This window comes from Canis lupus, chromosome 2 (genome assembly GCF_048164855.1).
Source record: "Canis lupus baileyi chromosome 2, mCanLup2.hap1, whole genome shotgun sequence".
Classification (NCBI taxonomy): Eukaryota; Metazoa; Chordata; class Mammalia; order Carnivora; family Canidae; genus Canis; species Canis lupus.
In genome coordinates, this window is record NC_132839.1 from 23,843,467 (window position 1) to 23,858,482 (window position 15,016).

Sequence of the window (15,016 nt, forward strand, 5' to 3'; positions counted from 1 at the left end):
GTGAAACGACATGTAAGTCGAGTATTACTTTTTAATTTTTTTCTAGGTAATTTGGTGGAGACAGGTGACTTGGGTACCCTACTCTTCCACCATCTTGCCCCTCCTCCTCTTTTTAATTTTTTTTCAAGTGAATTTGATTCATAATGAACTTAATTTATTTCAAAAATGTTGACTTAATTTCTTCCCTTCCTTCTTAAAATAATACAAATAAAGTTGTTTTATTTAAAATTGATGATTTAAAATAATAAATAATAAATAAAATTGATGCTTTTTAAATCCTAGAAAAAAACTATAGGCTTTGTAAAGTAATTTGGCCAAATTTCTGTAACTTCATAGAAACGGTGGCTTTTTTTGTGTGTGTGTTTATTTAACTTGCTTACTAAATATTTTCTCAAGGAAGAAAAAATTATAAGAAAATATTTGTTGTATGTTTTATATTGTCATATTTGTCAGTTATGACTGTTTAGAAATTTGAAGGTTTTGTTTTGTTTAAAGATGAACATTGTTCTTAAAGAACATGACTTCTCATAATATTACTGATACATAATGACCAGGGACAGACCAATAGACAATTCTCCCTCTCTCTCTCTCCCTCTCCCTTCCTCTACCTGCTCTGCCCAGTTCTGTTTTATATACATAACATTTCCAATTTTAACTAATAGACATTTCTAGTGTACTCATCAATGAGTTGATTTTTATAAATAAAAAATACCAGACTTTTAAGACTACTCTGATCCTATTATAAGAGAAGCTTTGACAAATAAAATGTATTTTTAGTTATTTTTTTTCTATTTGGAGAAATGTAAAGATCTAAGTGTTTTATTTGCATGAGTATAGTTCCCATTCCTTTATTTTATTTTTATACTTCCCATGAGATTGAAAGGTAATGTTGTTTTAACCTACATTAAGAGAGTAGTAGAAGGTGTGACAAAATCTATAACAAATGACACAGCATCAGGATTTATTAGACTATTTTGAAAAAAAAAAAAAGGTCTCCAAGTTTACTTTTAATCATCCTTACTTTTGAAAAATTTTCTATAAGTTGATTTTGTTTTTTCAATTCCACAATCCCAGAACAATTGAGCAATGGACTGTGAAGTTGTAACTACATTTCTTCATTTTCTAATACACCAATACACACAAGTTAGACAAGGTTCTTAACATTCCTTCTACAATAAAATCTAAGTTGAACTACGGTGTGCAATATGCTACTATTATAAGAGGTCCTGCTCTCTGGAAGGCAGACAAGCATGAAACTAGATTTTTTTCAGCTTTCATTTATTACTTACTAAGAACAAATGTCTAGAGAGATAAAAAAGTTTCCCTGATATTCAAATTTCTATGAATCTATCTACCAACAATTTAGTTTCTAAATTGAGAACTGAAGGTTTTAATTTTATGTAGTTTAATTTGTTCTAAATATATAACATTTAATTATATATAAACATACATGTATATATTTATCTACTTTGTGTTCTAATTAATGTATTGTGTTAATATTTAATGCGAGTTACACAAAGGATTCTGTAGTAGCTTAATTTGCAATACTTTTGTAAGTAATCAGATACAGAGGAATATAAAACAATGAATGATGTCATCAATGCTTTTTTCTGTATAAATACAGTAAGAATGTGTAACTTGACCAAAAGAGGAATGGGCATTAGCTTCAGCTCCTGAGAGGTAACCACTAATCTCTTGGGGTTTCCTATCTGATAAAAGAATCCTTGTTTATGTGGAGGAGTTTGGCAAATTGTTCAATAATTCCTAAGTTCTCTTTTTCCACAAACCTCTGCAGTTAAGTTTGGGTCATATGATGAACTTCTGTCCTAGAGAATGTGGCATATTTGGTCTATTTCAGATTGTCTGTGCTAATAATGTGATTTATGGTGGGTGGCCTTTGGTCACATGGTATCAGCTCAACTTCTAGAGGGAATGGAGTCTGGGTTCAGCCACAAAAGGAGTCAACCATGTCTATGTGACCCAGTTCCAATAAAATGCCAGATACCAAGGCTCAAGTGAATCTGATTGTGAATACTCTGTGTGTATATTACTACATGTCACTGATGGGAAAACAAGTGCTGTCTGCAAGTGCCACTGGGAAAGAACAACTTGGAAGCTCTATGGTCCTGATGTCTCCGGACTGCCCTTTGTGCATCTTTCCTCTCTGATACCAACTTATCCTTTTGTTGTAATCAGTCATAACTATGAGTATAATGGCCTTTCTGAATCTGTACTTCTAGTGAATAATTAATCCTGTCTATGGTCTTGGGAATTCCCAAACTTGCAGCTGGCAGGAGAAGTGAGAATGGTTTGGGGGACCTCCAGAATTTCACAAAGGTAATCAAAGTAGGCATTAAAAATGTTTAGACAATTGAATAGTCTCATTTACATTGAAATATTTATGTCATCCTTATTTCTTTAAAATATTCAAAATTTTATTTAGGTATATTTATTAAGGAACTACTCTGTTTTAGTTACTAAATATACAAAGCCTTCAGGATAATGATATGATCAACTGGAAATCATCCAAATTTTCATGAAACAGTGTGTATTGAGATGACGTCTGTGATTCAGGGTTATATCTGTTTTGTCTACTGCTGTATCACTAACACCTAATGCAATACTTGGCACTAAATCCTCCTATAGTGTTTTAGTCTGTTCAGGATGCTGTAGAAAAAATACCACAGAATGGGTGGCTTAAACAACCAAGATGTATTTCTCATAGGTTTCAAGGCGAGGAACTCCAGATTCAGCAGATTCAGTGTTTGGTGACAGCAGATTCAGCATTTGGTAAGAGTCTGCTTCCTAGCTCACAGATGGCCGTCTTCCAATTGGTGTCTCTCACATGGCAGATGGGGCTAGAGAACTCTGGAGACTTTAAAAAAAATTAAGTATACTAATTCCATTCATGAGGTCCTTGCCTTCATGACCTAATCACCTCCCGAAAGCTCCAACTCCTAATACCATCACATTAGGGGTTAGAATCTCAACATATAAATTTGGGGGATAGGAATATTCAGTCATACTCTACAGATAAAACTGGAACTGAACTATGATAAATTAATTTTTTGGATATACTAAGAATAATCTATGCTACATCCATCAAATTTGTCCAGATGACAGTTGTATGGGTACTAAGATCAACATGGAAATAGAGGTTGCAAAACAAGTTGTGAGATACTTGAACACCCACACATTAAGGGAGAATGGATATGGATAAGGTTATCCTAGGAAAGCACACAGATGAAAAGGAAGATAGATAAAGTGCTAGGAATAGGCATTGCCCTCCACTGTTTGTTGCTCTGTTTCTTTGGCATCTGAAAATCAAACTAAAAAAAAAAAAAAAAAAAAAGCTGCTAGGTCATATTTACTTTCATATACTACAGAAGTTCAAAGTACTCTGTTGAAGTCTTCACTCCTAGTTCTTAGTCAGAAGTAACATCACAACATATCTCTGAAACCAGGAGATCACCTATTTGGGTGGGGGGAAGGGAGGGGAGTATGGGAAACATTCTTCAATAATTCCTTTCCCAATTCTCTATGTCTCATACCTGGATGAATTGTTTTAATGTCTCGGAAATAATTGGCTGTAACAATAGACAGAATAACCCAATTGGCCCTTTAGTTCAGAGTTTTAATATTTAAGGCATTTAACACTTTGATATTACAATCTAGGACACAAGGCTGTTTTAATACCAGAGTCAATTCTACACATTTTATAAATGTAATGTCTAATGGACTCAGTACACCGTCATGTGTTCACGTCAATTATCACTTCAGTCAGATAGATTAACTCAATACTTAGAAATTGTGTTGATCAAAAAAAAAAAAAAAAGGAATTGTGTTGATCATAATCAATAAAATGAATGAAATGAAGAAGAGAATGAAGCCATATATACCAAGTATACCAGGATAATATACTCTTAAACTATGATGAAATATTTGGAGGAAGTATCATTTATTGAAGTTACTAAGATAAAATTCACATGACATAAAATTAACCATTTAATATGGAACAATTAGCACATTTCCAGTGTCTTATTATGACCACCTCTATCTAGTTCTAAAATATATCCATCATTCCAAAACAAAGCCCCCTAGCCATTAAGCAGTTTGTCTCCTTCCCCACTCACCCCAGCCCATAAAAACCATCAATGTGTATTTTATCTCTATTGATTTGTCTTTTTTGGATGTTTCATGTAAATGTAATCATACACTAGATGGCATTTTGTGCCTGGCTTTTATTACTTAGAATAATGTTTTTGAGGTTAACCCACATTGTAGCATGTATCACTATTTCATTTCTTTTTAAAGATATTTTATTTTACTTTATTTTTATTAGAGAGAGAGGGGGAGAGGGAGAAGGAAAGGACAGAGAGAATCTGATGTGGGGCTTGATCTCATGACAGTGAGATTATGACCTGAGCTGAAATCAAGAGTCCATCGCTTAACTGACTAAGAAATTCAGATGCCCCCATACTTCATTTCTTTTTAATGGTGAATAATATTTCATTGTAATTATATACCACATTTTGTCTTTCCATTCACTCATTGATAGATATTTGGACAGTTTCTACCTTTTGGCTATTTTGAATAGTATTGCTATGAGCATGCATGTACATGTATTTGCTTATGTATCTATTTTAAATTTTTTTGGGGGAGGTATGCCTATTTAGTGATGGAACTGTGGAGGTCATAAGGTAATTTCGTTTGACTGTTTGATGAACCATCAAACTATGTCCACAGTGGCTATGGTAGCCATGTTGTATTCCCATTAGCAATATATTTCTTGATTATAACCATCATACTGGTTTTGAATTGCTTTTGAATTGCATGTCCCAGATGACTAATGATGTAGAACATTTTTTTCATATGCTTGTTGGGTATTGGTACATCTTCTTTGGAAAAAGTCTATTTAGTTATTTACCTGTTTTTTAATTGATTTGTCTTTTTGTTATTAAGTTGTGAGAGTTATTTATATATTTTGGATAATGGATCTCTATCAGAAAAATAATATATTTCAAATATATTACCTCACATGAAAAGTTAAACTATGTTATAGCAGAAGAAAAGTCTTAAAATAAGGAAAGTTATTAAAATTTGGGCTTGTATTTATGAAAAATAAATGGGTTGAGTTAGACTTATCAAATAGGTCTCATCCATCCTAAACATCCTATGATTTCACTAAACAAACATTTTATCTAGGAAACTGACTTTTATTTTTTTTATTTTTATTTTTTTGAAAACTAACTTTTATTGTATGCACATTGATTACTCCAATATAAGTATTTTGCTTTTGTTTTTATTTTCCTGTTGATTCAGCCTTTTTAATTATTCTCCTTTTAATTTGTCTTCTTGCCACTGCACAAGTAAAAGAGCTTCTTATTTTCTCTGAGAACTGACGAGAAAGCAGTAAGTTTATTTTCAGGATCATGGATATCGCAAATCTCACCTAACAAAAAACTCATCCAACACAACAACCACAGTAAAGAAATAAGAGCAAATGCCTGTTTCTCACTTTTTAAATAAGTTTTGTTATTATAGTAATATTAATAATAGAAACCCATGGTTTTATTGATGTTTTAATTAGAATTATATATTACATAAAGTTGTCCCTAAGGCGAGCTTGGGAAAAAATTTATCAAATAAAGCTATATTATACTATGAAAAATAAACAACTATAAAAATCATTTCAAAAGACACCACTTTTATGACTACTCAAAAGACTGAAATATACCATAATGTGTATAAACAAATAATTTCTATGTGTGTTGGTTTTTTTTTTTTAATTTATTCATGACAGACGCACAGAGAGGCAGAGACACAGGCAGAGAAAGAAGCAGGCTCCCTGCAGGGAGCCCAATGTGGGACTAGATCCCAGGACTCTGGGATCACACCCTGAGCCCAAGGCAGATGCTCAACCGCTGAGTCACCCAGGCGTCCCTATGTGTTGGTTTCAATTCCAAATATAACTGTACTAGAATTTCCATTTCAAAGGCATAAAAGAAAGAGAATATACACCTTATAAGTCAGCACTGTGATATGTTGCTTTTGTGTTGTTCAGTTCAAGTGAAAGCTGGAAAACGGGACTCGTCCCAGGACTTGCAGTTCAGACCATCTTTAAACATTTTTTTAATACTTATTTTATTATTATTAAGTTTAAAGAATGTCAGACTGCCACATGCAGTGCCTCATTTGGATGTGTATGGAGTCTCAGAAGCTTGAGTATCCTACATTCTCCTATAAATGGACCTCAAGAGGTTGTTTGAAGGTTCTAGCAAGGGAGCATAGGTACTCATGTACCCTTGACCAAAGAATTGTCTTCCTCTAACACAGAAATGTCGTCCCCTTCACCTGAGCATGCAGCTTTGGGAAGGATGCACATGGAGTGGTGTGGGGGAGGGGACACCAGCCTAGCGTGCCAGATCAGCCAATATAACCCTGCAGATCCATGGGGTGACAGATATTGCAGCCCAATTACTTTTACATCTTTTTTTTTTTTAAGTTTTATACACCTTGATTTCTAAGGAAATAGCAATAATGATAGCCTTGAATGCTATTAAAAGCAATAACTAAATTGTAGTAAAGAATTTATAATGATGCTTCCACAGTATTTTATGAAATTGAATACTAAAATATACTTTTTGAGTTTTGGTGTCAATCAAAATTCTAACCTACAGAAGTCATCTCTATTAACATGGGAATTTACTATATTTATCATTATTCTCTGAACTAACAGAGTGTTAATAATTAGAAATAAGCATCTCTCAGTCCTTGTTATTTTGAAATTATTTTTCAAAATGCAGATATTTTGAAAACTGTGTACCACTAAACTTTCTAATTACTAATCCTCCCCAAAGCTATTTTTATTATACTGTTTTACAGATATACAAAGAAAGGTGCTGCTTTTATTCTATCACTGGTTCTATTTTTAATTAGTAACTTGCACTAATTAGATATGACATGATTTATTTCTGTTGCTTGTACTTTCACCTGTTTATTCTCCTTTCAGTCTTTATCTGCAATCTAGCAGAAAAAGTCAACCTACTTTATCTACCCCTTTTGTTTAAGTTTTATTGATTAAGAGATAGAATATAAATTCACCGTTACTAGCACCTCTATATTTCTAGAAAGAAATTTGGCAATTAGTTCTAAAGATAAAGATAAAACTCACTTCCAGATGAAATCTGTTGTCCATTTCAGACAGCTTCCTCATTAATCAACATCTAGACCCTTTCTCTCTTAAGCTCCTGTTTTATCCCCAAGACCTGTGTCACTGAGCTATTAATGGAGAATGAAAAATTTTCTATGTGGATTGTTCTAAAAGTCTTATTACTGGTATGAGATTTAACTACCCCTCAGCCTTCCTTCTCTCCCCCTGACTTACATAAGCATCAACAAAAGGGGGAGGGAAGCATATTTACTTTTTCTCAATATTATCTTGCTATGCTTTAGAAGTACATATTTCACTCACCTAATGAGATGCTAAGTACAGTTATAACAAAACTAAATTATCAGTTTCTATGTATATAAGGAAAATGAAGCTTCTTTGTTTAATTGGTTCATTGTGATGGGGCCATGACCCTTTAGGAAGTCATACAGCCCAGTCATCCACCAAGCTCTTTGGAAACATCTAGCTGGAGACTAAGTATTTGTTCAGCATGTCCTAATCTTTACATCTTTATTTGAATCCCTGATCCAGACAAGTGCACCCAGGGAGACTAACCATGCAGATTCTGCCAAAGCTTCCCAACCAGATCACCCACCTGTATAAAAACATAGCCACTTTTGCAATGGCTCAACTGTACTGCTCCTCTGTGTTAATAAGTAAATTAAAAAAAAAAAAAGCTTCCTTCAAAAAATGCTATAAACTGAGAAAGAAAAGAGGCTATCGTGGCCCACTTGCGATTTTTTTTAGTTCATCTGCTCTTTCATACATAATAAATTTACTGTAGTTAAGTACTAACTATCCCAAAGTTCTCTTTTCAATATTTCCTCTGTCTTTAGCAGGATGGGACTTTCTTCCAATCTTTCTTTCTTTACTTCCTTCCTTAGATGGATATCTTAGCCTTCTAGCTCCTGAAGACCTGGTCAATACCAAATGTGGAAGAACAAATGTCACAGGTTCTGTAATCATGATGATGCTATGAAGGATGGGCACTGTCAGAATTAGCAAGAGAAGAGTGTGTAGGTCCTATAGACTTTAATTCTCTCACTCTGAAGTTGCATCATAACCAAACCTTTCTTTTATCCCATCTGGCTTTTCTTTCTCCTAAAGCCTACAGGATCTATACACAGGAAAAGCTATGTCTTCACTTTGCCCCTGAACTCCAATGACCAGATCCATGTAGCAAAGAATAACAACTGCCTAAAAGGTAGTGGGACCAAAAGATAAAAAGTGGCGATGATGAGGGTGAATCGAGAGAACTTAGAAATGGAAGAAGTTTAGGAGACTTGTATTTTTATGATCTCATTGGTTTTGTAAAGCAAGTGCATTTGGGATTTCTCAAGGAACAATCCAGTTCAAACTCATATGGCAATTCCAAAATCCGTGGCATCTTGGGATGCCTGAGTGGCTCAGCAGTTGAGCACTTGCCTTCAGCCCAGGGCGTGATCCTGGAGACCCCGGGATCGAGTCCCACATCGGGCTCCCTGCATGGAGCCTGCTTCTCCCTCTGCCTGAGTCTCTGCCTCTCTGTGTCTCTTATGAATAAATAAATAAAATCTTAAAGAAAATAAAATCTGCAGGACCTCATGAAAGCCTCAGTAATGATCCCTCTTATAAGTCATCTCATTAAATGAATATCTTCAAACTTGCAACTTTGTTTAGCACTATCATTGTAGAAGTCACTCTAGGTAATATTTTACTGCAGGTCCTAAAGTTCTGGGTGCTTAACCTTATTTACCAATGGAAACATCAAGGGGACTTGTTGCCTGGAAAGATGTGCCACTTTTTGGAGCCCTTGGGTTTGAAATGCACCTTAATAACTTTGATACCTGACCAACACCAGAGACTTCCCTCCATCTGTGCCAAATCCACCAGGTTCTCTTTGCCATCAAATGGCGGAGATAATGCCTCAGACCCAGACCAGAGCTGCCATCCTGCCCCAGCATGAAGAGCCTGTTATTACTGCACACCACAGTTCTGATTCCTTGACCTATTTGTGGGGCTGGATAGCAAAGGCACAATCCCCCCTCCTTACCCTGTTCACCCCCATCCCACACCTCAATATCTACTATCCACTTTTCTTTCCTTTCCTTTTTTTTTTTTTTTTTTCCTGAGGTTAGGGAGGCACCATGGGTGAAGCCCTCTGCCCCTCAAGGCGTCGTCCAGGTAGTGGGTCGAATGTAGGGTTTCAAGTTCTTAACATAGGATATGTGGCTTCAGGAGTGTGGGGAGAGTAAGTTTGGATCTTGATGGAGGAGCAGGGGAAGGATTGGCTAGGATGCACTCAGTAAGCCTCAGGAGTGGTTCACAGAACAGTGGGATCTGATGGGAAGCAATGCCATTCCTCTGGAAGACCATCTACACTTCCAAACAAGCACATTTCACAGGATCTCATGCATTCCACTGGTCAGGGCCAGGGAATCCTGGGGGAAGAGGTCCAGGTGCCCTGAGACCCAGAGGCCCTAATTTCTGACTTGTCCACAGAAGTCTGGCTCCAGCCACCTCAGAAGCAAACCCCAGTTTTTGTGGAGGCCTTGCTACCCCCTCCGGTGCTTAGTCAGTGGTTCCTCTTCCCTGGGGCCCAGCCAGGTAAGGTCCAGGAAGAGGGTCTGGTGGAAAGGCAGTGGAGAAGAAATAAATGCTATTTAAACCCAACAATTAGCATATCAGTATTTGTGGATTGAATGGATTAATGAATGTAGCATCTTTTACTCTTCCATTGAGATTTTCTTGGATTAATTCATAATTCGGACAACATATTTCAACCTTACCAAAGAGGTAGACAGTTTTTAGAAGTAATTAATACGAGATTTTAGCTCAACAATTTTGGAGGAATAGTGAGACAACTAATAATTACTCTATTTCTAAAAATCTAAATATTTATATTGATATGACTTTTATTTTGTTTTTGCAAAAAATGATTGCTATCATTCTAGTCTTAGCCTTCAGGTGAAAAAAATGGTATCAATACTTCAGATTGTCCTAGATGATATGAGTTGATGAAAAAACGCTAACCTCCTTCTACTCAATATTTTTTCCCTTTCAAGTGTATGTTCATTGCATAGAAAAATAGTTAATTGAAATAAGAGTCCTTCTACAACTGAGAAAAATTTTAAATGGGGTATTTTGAAATTTCATATTTCAGACAGACTTGCATTATGATGAAAATCTGCTGTGTATCCTGTTTACAAGGTGCTTGAGGACAGACTGCTACTCATGTGATTTACTTAACTTTAATGCATGTGAATCCAAACACTAACAGTGTAGTTTTAAAGAGTAAAACACAGTACAAACCTGATACTATATTGATCTTATTTTTCTATTTATACATGATTATTTAGAGTATCATCTGTTTATTTTCTTTCTCCAACTAAGTTATTAGAAAGTGCCAGCTTATTAGTCAAAGGTTATCATAACATTTGATAAAGTGACTGGGTAAGGCTTATGAAGGATATGAGGATCAAGCTAGTCCTTGAAGAGGAGGTTTAATTAGGTAAATTATTTAGAATTGCAGGCAGAGGACAACAGTATATGCCACTGTGCAATTTTGTTTGAAAATCAGTTAAGTTTTTTCCCCTGTATTTTTAATGAATTCATTCATTTGCACATTCATCATTCAACAAGCATTCATAGAGTGCATACTATGTTCTAGGCACCATGCTAAGCCTTTGGGATACAAAATAAAATAATGCAGGGTTATCTACAGTTGTCTCCAAACAATTCCACTGTGGCCATGACATATGTGTAACAGATTTAATATACACCTGCATTATGCATTAAATCCTCACAATCTATAGGAGCTCATCCATAAAGCAGGCTATTGTTGAGCAGATGCTGTAAACAAATGATGTAAAGCTAAGTGAGGAAGCACTGACAACTCTTGTGACTTACTGAGCCATTTAAAATGAGCAATGAGCCAAAGCAGGAGTCCTACAGAGAAAGAATCAATAATGAATACATTATCATGCATATTTCCCTAAGACAAGGATAATAATCATGTGGCATTCACTTCTGTTACTAAATAATTTTAAGGAGCCTTCCCTCCCTTCCCCATGGACTCTAGCATACCTATTTCTGGTACAAAATAGAGAGATCTCAACTGCTGTTAACACCATAATTTTGTTAGACTTCAGCTGCCAAGACATTTTTCAAAATCCATTGGCTCATTTAAACCTTCAGAGGGAAAATGGCAATTGAGCATGAGTTTTACATTAAAGTAATACAGCACTGACTAAACGCAATGTGGCATTCCACCATTTTATCCACTGTGCTGTAGCCTGAAAACTTAAGAAAGGATAAATAAGTATATTTCTTGTCTTCTCCCCTACCTTACTTTTCAATCCCATTTCAAACACTAACTTTGTTTTTGTTATATTACTAAAAGACTATTTTCATATCCCTTTAAATTACATCATTAAAAATATTAAGATGAATCTTTAATCTACTACCTACCTAGGTTTCTTATTGCTCACTATTGTCTTTTTCTGGCATTTTAAAAAATAAGCTATGATTAGATAGGAAAATTACATATATGTTCAGTAAGTGGTGATGTCATAAAATTCAAGGTTTCTTATTGCTCACTATTGTCTTTTTCTGGCATTTAAAAAATAAGCTATGATTAGATAGGAAAGTTACATATATTCAGTAAGTGGTGATGTCATAAAATTCAACTAGATTCACCAGGGGGAAAAAAGTTAAAAGAGAAACAAAACAATAATGCAGGTTATCCAGGACATCTTTTTACTCATAAGGGTTGAAATGAAAAACAAAAGCTGCTGTTCCCTCAACTAGATGAAACCAATACATTTCATAGATTGAGAATCCTATCCAGGCAGGAGTACATCTGTATGAATGTATTTTAGACTAACAGGATGTTGATAATTGCTGAAGTTGGATTATGGGTACATTGGCCTTCATTGTGTTATCTCCTGCATTATGGTGTATGATTGAAATTTTCCGTAATACAAATTAAAACTTAAAAATGCATGCACAATCCATGGTCCTCCAAAGAACAAATGATTATCGCAAACAAATCTGGGGAAAAACAAAACGTGGTTTTCATCCTACATGCTCTGTAATGTAATTCATCCATATCATTTAGTTGCTCCTTGGAAAAAATATAATTTATTCTGTTGTTGAAGGAAATAATAGTTGCATTGGTTAGGTTCATGTGTCACTTTGACTAGATTGTAATCTCCACTCATCTGTCAAATGCTAATCTAGGTGTTGCTGTAAAGATATTTTGTAGAAGTGATTAATATCTATAATCAATTGGCTTAGTAACAGATTATAATAGGTAATCTGGGTAGGTGAGAGAATTGTTTCAGTCATTTGAAAGGTCCTAACAACAGTGCTGAGACTTCCTTGTAAAAGAAAGTCTACCTGTGTTCCTTCAGCTAATGTCACAGAATTCCAGCTGTACTTTTCGATGGCCTGCCATACAGATTTTGGTTTCCTAGGTATTGCTTACAATTATGCAAGCAAACTGCATAATTTTTAAGATTGCAAAGATGAAAAAGAATTATAAAGCTTTAGAGATTTTATAAAATTCTTAAATTTTTGTTCTCAGATCATACAGAGTAGGCAGCTTTATAGATGCAATTAGGCTGAAAGGTCTGCATATGGGGCCAAAATAAAGCATTTCAAATCATTCAAAGTACACATGGTTTTGTATATACAAACGACTTCCATGGTCTAAGTGTATGCTAAAATTTGAGAATCATGAGGTAGGAAAATGATTTAAAAAAAGTCTATCGATTGAGGTCTGCATTTTCAAACCATTTTCCCTTTAGGACACTTTTATGAAATTCCCAAAAATGAGTAGTTGATGCAGGGAATTATAAACTTGAACCACAAAGTTCAAACAATTCTTTTTTAGTATTGTCTCTGTTACCTTAATACATATTAATATAGTATGATTTTATGAGGAGTAAACATAGATGTATCTTATTGGAGAGGAGGAGAGATTTTTTTTATATTACCAACTGAAGATAGAAAGTATTTAGGACTTGATTTCAAAACATCTCCTGATTTAGCTGATGATAAGAAATGAAATAGGACCTCATTTTACTTTGGCACTTTAATTCCTGAAGATGGAACTCACCACAATGCACTCCTCACTGCCCAGCTTCAAAGAGAAACGTCCCACATCCATCCAGATCTCTCTTCAGCATTAATAGGCATTACAATAAAATTTAAAAGAATAAACTGCTCCCTTATCACATTTGGCAATGGACATCGCTAAAAGCTTGTATAAACCAACACATTCTCTATTAACTTGGCACTTTGTTATTGTAAATTCAAGAAATAAATGTCATTATTTCCTCTTGGCCACTGATTTTACTCAATCTAGGCAATTTTCCATTCTCTCTCTTGGGACTGACTTCTCAGCGTGCCTCCAGATTCTGGACAAGATGAGGATAAGTCGCATTACCTTTTACACCTCATTAGCTTTAACAAATATGTAGCTGGCACTTACACAAACCGTATCTTACCTGCTGTTTTGTTCCTCACTATATTGCTTTCCTGCTGTTTTTACAGGTGGCATTTAGGCATGCTATTCTGAGAGATAGCATCTCACAGACTTGTGGTTGCAAATCTGGGGACAAAAGTTAATTTGGAAAAAAATACAATTAAAATATTGGATGTTCATATAGCACAGAATGGAAATATATATTTAAGCCCACTGACAACTGCCGAAATCATTGGAAAGAAACCATTATTGTCTTCTTTTTGCAGATTATTGTTTTAGTCTTAAGCCTTTTAATGAGAAAAGTAGGCATGTTTTTTAATTCAAAGAAATTCTCTTTTTTTTTCTTTATAAGAGTAGAATATGCTATCATCATTGTTAAAATAGACAACACTTTCATCACCTTCACGTATCATTAGATACAGTGTGGATCTGCCACTGCTTAGTGTTAACCTGCAATGGTTCCCAGTAGCTGAAAACAATTTCTAAGGTGTGTCCTTTTAGGGTGATAGTGGAAGTGTGAAACCAGGTATTTAATTTGGAAAAAAACAAAAAAGATGAAGCCAGAGGCAAAGTTAAATGTAGATCAACCCTTTCTAAAACAAACAAGTAATAAAATAAACTCTTTCTCTTTCCTTTGATTGATTAACTCAATCATTCATTAATAAAAAATAACTCATTAAGTTAGTAAATAATTATTCTTACCATGTGCCAGGCTCTGGGGACACAGTATCTTATAAGGCAAATAAGACCCTTTCCACTAAAACCCATTCCCAGAAACAGTGGGTTGAAGCTGTGAGAGTGGGATTTGTGAAGTTAGGGCAAGATTCGGTTGTTACGAGTAGGAAATAGTAAAAACAAGTACCATAGATTTTATTGTCCTGATCTTTCCAGTAGGGCAGCCATCATTTTCACAGGTAGCTTCAGACTTGGGTTTAGGTCTCACTATGGCCAGCAGTCTGACACAGAAATAGACAAGAGACTGAATAGATTTCTTAAAATAGAGTCTGAATAAATGTCTCCAGTGAACTTCCCTTTTTATTATATACCCTCCCTCACTTTTTCTTTCTTTCCTCTCCTAAACCCATTCCTCTTGATTCTCTGTCATTAGCACATTATGAGGATTCTCTGGGGAAAATGCTGCATGGCCAGTCTCATCTTACCCTTGACGGAGGAGGGTCTCTGGACAGACATCATGGAACCAAATTTAACATTAACATTAACATTTAGTTGCTCTAGTGTGTGAAACCCTTTTTCCTATCCAGTATTATGAGAAATTTAGATTATATCCCATGCGTCTGCCTTCTCTCTCAGCTTTTTTTTTCTGTACAATATGCCAAATATGATACTACTTACTTGCCCCCAATCAGGGAAAAACA

General features: G+C 35.0%; 1 long non-coding RNA gene across 2 annotated transcripts in view; it reads right to left on the minus strand.

Annotated features, from left to right (window-relative positions):
* Window positions 1-2,738: 2,738 nt before the first annotated feature.
* Window positions 2,739-15,016, minus strand: part of LOC140614086 (uncharacterized) — a 205,359-nt gene continuing 193,081 nt past the window's right edge. Inside the window, exons 5-7 of one of the 2 annotated variants that reach the window (XR_012014990.1) lie at window positions 14,503-14,596; window positions 13,663-13,766; window positions 2,739-2,875 (exon numbers count right to left, since the gene is read on the minus strand). This is a non-coding gene — a long non-coding RNA (uncharacterized lncRNA). Of the gene's footprint in view, window positions 2,876-10,924; window positions 11,099-13,662; window positions 13,767-14,502; window positions 14,597-15,016 lie in introns of those variants that run through there. The other variant, XR_012014986.1, reaches the window with a different exon arrangement.